Raw genomic sequence first — 5,554 nt, forward strand, 5'->3', positions numbered from 1 at the left:
CACCCCCCGCCCCAACTCATCAACCGCCCCTCCGTGCCTCGAAGCCCGCAAATCAGGAGCGCGCATCGCCGAGTCAGCGCCACGCCATGGAGGCCAGGAGAATTGGGCAGGGGCTGCCCAGGGAACCGCCCCGCCGCCGCCGTCGTTGGACCCCGCCCGGGGGCGGTGCCGGAGGAGTTTTTTTTAAAGCAACCCATGTTTAATTGTCTGAAATGACTTACAAAAGTGAACGAGTAATTAGTAACCCACATTTGGAGAGCTGCCACCAGCTGCACTGCACTGCATGCAGTAGCCTAACCACAGCAGGACACATCTGGCGGCTGCTTAGGCTTGCCCTGACCTCTAAATCAAAACACATTGGTCTATCCCTTTAACATGTAGACACGTACTGGGTTATTGTGAGCTTGTATGAGTGCCCATACATGCAGTTTAATTAATTCGTTTCGGCCCCAAGAATAACCAAAAATAAATAAAGAGTAGTTTTTTTTTGAAAAGGAAATAAAGAGTAGGTGCACCTTATGCATGTGTGCTACTAGACCAAAATCACTAAAGTGAGCGACCTCAACTTACTCTTATATACACTAATGCAGTTGGTTGATTCGGCCACAGTCGAAGAAGCGGTGCAACTGATCATTCCTTTTCTGGAGGATACGAGCAGTAGGGCACACAAGAACATCTATTTTGATGGATGGCGAGGGTTGGCTGCTTCGGCGGTGCTCAGAGCCATAGTTAAAGACCCTCCGCCATCTCTGCTAAAGAAATTCGACAAGATCATCCACCTTGATTGCTCGAGCTGGAAAAGCCGAAGAGAACTCCAGAGGGCAATCGCACAAGAACTGAAGCTTCCTCGCCAGGTAATGGATATATTTGATAGGCAAGACGAAGAGGATGATTTCGGAGGGGTAGATGAATGCTCAAGAGCCGAGAGATCCTTCGGGTCCTGATGGGCCACAGATGCTTAGTGGTCTTCCATAACGGGAGCGACAACACAATTGACTTGAATGATTTGGGCATTCTCGAGCCGGATCAATGGTTTGAATTCGGCAGTAAAGTACTGTGGACCTTTCGAGGAAGGCTTCGGCTCAGCCCAGGAATAATTGAGAAGGTGGATAGTTCCCATCATTTCTTTTTCAATATGTGGTCTCTTTACGGGTGGAATTATTGGCTGCAAAATGAGGCTAGAGAAATAGTTGGGTACACGGATAATCTTAGTGAAGCATTTGAAGAGTGTTGCTTGTATCTGCTATCATTAAATTGTCAAGGAGGCAACCTCATGGATTACAACTAGGCCACCCATGCTTCGAGCTATTGGGTTTGTGATGGGATTATAGGGGAAGGTCAGGGTGACGAAGCATGGGAGGTTGCTGCTGCTCTGCATGAACATATCTGTATAGAGGATTATTCATCTAATACAGTTCCCTCTTTTGGTCATGAACTGCAGACTCCTCCAAACCGCTGGATACTGTACGGGGACAACTTTATCGCGCATCCAGAGTCGACATCTCTTTTCCTTGCAGCAGCCACAAGCGGATCTGATCCTCCATTATGGTCATTACCTAATGACATGTTCCATCAATCGGAGAATCTTCATGTGTTCAAGTTATGCCGCTGCACCTTCCATTTTTCCTCTCCTCCTTTTCATTGTTGTCACAACTTAAGATTCCTTGGATTAGATTGCTGCCAGGATCTGCAACCAAAAGAAGACAGGAAGCAAGATACAACAAGAATGGAATTTTTTAAGAGCCTATGGGTGATAGACATATGCAATACACATTGGGATCTGCCTTCATCACCAGAGATAATAGGGCAGATGGCTGCAAACATTAGAGAAATGCATATAAGAAGGGGAAGTTTTTGGCACATCATTTTTGCATCAGGACAACTGCACGACCTTCGCAAGCTTCGAGTAATTGATCCTACTTGCTCTTGGGAGACGGGCGGAAAGGATGAATTCACAGTTTTGCCCAGTTTGTCAACATCAACTAGCCTCAAGACTCTGGTTCTAGATGGTTGTGTTGGTTTGGAACATGTTGAAGGACTCCCTCCATCGCTTGAATCATTCATCTTAGATGCAAGACCAAGAAATGATGATTTCAAGGAAGCCAAAATAAGCCACATCTCACTGGTTGGCTGTGCAAGATTGTCTGACTTCACACTGCGTAGATCACTACCAAACCTTGAGGAGCTGGACCTCTCAGGCACAGGAGTCAAGACACTTGACCTCACAACTCAGGTGGTGCAAGTGCCACGTCTCCACAATATTATCCTATTGGGATGTTTGCAGTTGCATTGCATTTTATGGCCAGAAAAGGGTCTGCCAACACTGACAATGCTGCATATTGGTACTTCAGTTTGTCCTGTTCAAATAAAACAACATGACGTGTATGTCACTATAATGGACCTAAGGTTTTTCCAATCCCTGGTGTTACAAAGCAATGCCCGATTCAATTCCCAATTCTGTTGGACGAGCACTAGGTTCTATATAAACCTTTGTGTACCTTGTACCACTAATGTTAAGGGACAAAGTCAGATGAAGAAGAAGATGGGCCCTTGTAATAGTGGGCAAATAATGGCTCCGCCTATACCAAAGTCATTAACCCCCAATACATACACCACTTACATTGACATCTCTGTTGGCAACATAATTATTGATCACAGCTACAACAACAGAATGCAGTTTCAGCCATCAGGCTGCCATGTTGAGATTGGTATGGAAATTAGCAACGCTGGTGTGGAAAGCGAACAAGCAATCAATGCTATCATCTTTGCAATGAACAAAGCCAAGTCGTTGCATGTGCATGAAAATTCTTCCATCACCACTGTCATACTATCTGAACACATGATCTCCTTGAGTAGGATGTCCCTTCGATGGAAAGATCTAAAAGAGTGCCACGTGGTGAGATGCCCCAAGATGCACACAGTTTTCACCATTAACTACTATTACCCCTGCTTTCATGAAATTCAATCCTTCTGGGCGGCTGATCTACTGATGGTACACTGTATTTGGAGCAAAGGAAGGACCCACAGTGGCATAGACAACACTTCATTTGTGAAACTGAAGAGCATACACCTGTACTCTTGCCCGAGGCTGAAATTTGTGCTACCGTTATTGTGGACTATTTCAAGATCATATTTGCCCAACTTAGAGAATCTCCACATTGTCAACTGTGGTTATCTAAAGACGGTGTTCCCTGTTCATCCCGGCCTCCGAGAAAGTGTACTTGAGTTCCCCAGCCTGAAGCACATTCACCTGTATGAGCTCCCTAAGTTGCAACATATATGTGTAGTCAAGATGCTTACTCTGAAGCTTGAGAGGGTATGGCTCAGGGGATGCTGGACTCTCAGGCGCCTCCCAGCCGTCGGCAGAGATAGTCATCCCGTTGTGGACTGCGAGAAGGACTGGTGGGAGAAGCTGGAGTGGGACGGGCTGGAGGCCGGCCACCATCCTTCCCTCTTCGAGCCACGCCACTCTTCTTATTACAAGATGCCCCTGGAGAGAGTCTCGATTCTCTGGTGAACCCATGTAACCTTTCAGGTACACACACGCACATCACTTTCTCCCTTGGTTTCTTGTTCCATGCATGCAACCTATAAAATTAACATTCAGTTTGTGATAATCGAACTTCAAGCAAATTACTAGGTGCAGAATGTAGATGCATATCAGCAAGTGAATCATTCCTCTGTCTGCTTCATTCTATAAAAATGGGGCAGGGAGGAAACCCCTTTCATTCAAAAAAAAAGTGAATTATTCCTCTATTTTTCGTTTTCTCATTTCTTTAATCCTTACACATATGCATTCTTCTCTTACAAACAACAGTTGCATCATTCCTTCCCTGCTATTTGTAGGATTGGTGGTGGCGAGCATGGCAGCAAAGTCTTGATGCTCCTGGCCGCTGCTGCAATAGTACAGATGTTTGCCTACAAAGATTGTGTATGCTGGTGTGGTTTCGGATGAATAAAGTTCTACGAGCTTGTTGTGTGTATGTGTGTGATCGAGACAACGTACAATACAATCTCTGTGTGGTTTGGATTGGCCTGATTTGTTGTTATTTTGTGTGAATGTAATAAGAAGGGTTTGGTAAGCATGTAGCTGTGGTGAGAGTGCTACTTGCGGAATACTACGATACAGTGTTGTTAATTTGTGTCTGCATGTGTGCGGTGCTGCTTGGAAATGTATTGCCGTGGTTTTCTTACTTGTATTACAAACTGAGGGTTCTAGTTGGTTTGGTTAATGGTTATTCATCATTTCTTATTTTGGCTGCTGTATGTATACTCATGTTTGAATTTGAGAAACAACGTGGTCTGTTCCTGAAGCCGGGGCCAGGTTCATGGCCGCGCTCAAAGGGTACGACCGAGCGCGTCGTATACCAGCCTTGAGCGGAGGGTGGTAATGAAGTTCTTGGGCGCCTTCATGCTCCAGCAGGCCTTGCGCACTATGAGACCTACCTGCTTTATGCTCCAGGTAGGGCCTCCCCTTCCAACATCCAGTTTTTTCAAAGGGGGTAAAAAACATGGAAGCCGTTCTAGACCATGTTCCCCAGAAGGTGACGGCTGCAATGAACGCCTCATTATGTGCTCCATACACTAATGAGGAGGTTAAAGTGGCTCTCTTCCAGATGTTTCCAACCAAAGCGTCAGGACCAGATGGCTTCCCTGCTCATTTTTATCAGCGACATTGGGACATTTGTGAAGAAGAGGTAACGAAGATCATTTTGAGGATAATGCGTGGGGAGGAAAGCCCTGCATGTATCAATGACACGGTCTTAGTACTTATCCCCAAGGTAACAAATCCCATAGTTTTATCTCAGTTTTGGCCTATCAGTCTGTGCAACGTCTTATATAAGATAGCATCAAAGGTGGTTGCGAATAGATTGAAACTTATCCTGCCTGACATGATTTTTGTGGAACAATCAACTTTCGTCCCAGGGAGGTTGATAACAGATAATATTATTTGTTCTTATGAGTGCCTGCACTTTATGAAGCGGTCCAGATCAAAATCAAATAGTTTTTGTGCTTTGAAGCACTAGTAGAAAAGGAGGCAATGGTCCAGGCCGGGTCGGCCCATTAGTCCCGGTTCAGTCTAGAACCGGGACCAATGGGGGCATTGGATCCGGTTCGTGAGCCCAGGGGGCCGGCCGGGCCACGTGGGCCATTGGTCCCGGTTCATCAGGACCTTTTGGTCCTGGTTGGTGGGACGAACCGGGACCAATCGGCCTGGCTCCTGGCCCACCACCATTGGTCCCGGTTGGTGGCCTGAACCGGGACCAAAGGCTCCCCTTTAGTCCCGGTTTATGCCACGAACCGGGACCAATAGTGCTGCCTAAATATACCCTCGCCCGCGAGCAGAGCACTCCAGTGCTCTGTTTTTCTGGGCCGGCGAGGGGAGGACATCATCGACACCACCATGGTGAGCCTCTTATTCTTATCTTCTTTCTGAAAGGAAAAATATTGTTACTTGTATGTTTAGATAGATACTTGTATCATTTTCTTACTTTTATTATTGCATCTTATATAGTGCGATGGTTTTGGTATCCGCCCCTGTCGGCCCTCGTCC

The 5,554-nt window shown here is 46.3% G+C and overlaps 1 pseudogene; it reads left to right on the forward strand.

Annotated features, from left to right (window-relative positions):
- Positions 1-584: 584 nt before the first annotated feature.
- Positions 585-3,523, forward strand: LOC125530249 (annotated as a pseudogene).
- Positions 3,524-5,554: the final 2,031 nt, after the last annotated feature.

The sequence above is a fragment of the Triticum urartu genome, unplaced genomic scaffold, assembly GCF_003073215.2.
Source record: "Triticum urartu cultivar G1812 unplaced genomic scaffold, Tu2.1 TuUngrouped_contig_6177, whole genome shotgun sequence".
Lineage (NCBI taxonomy): Eukaryota > Viridiplantae > Streptophyta > Magnoliopsida > Poales > Poaceae > Triticum > Triticum urartu.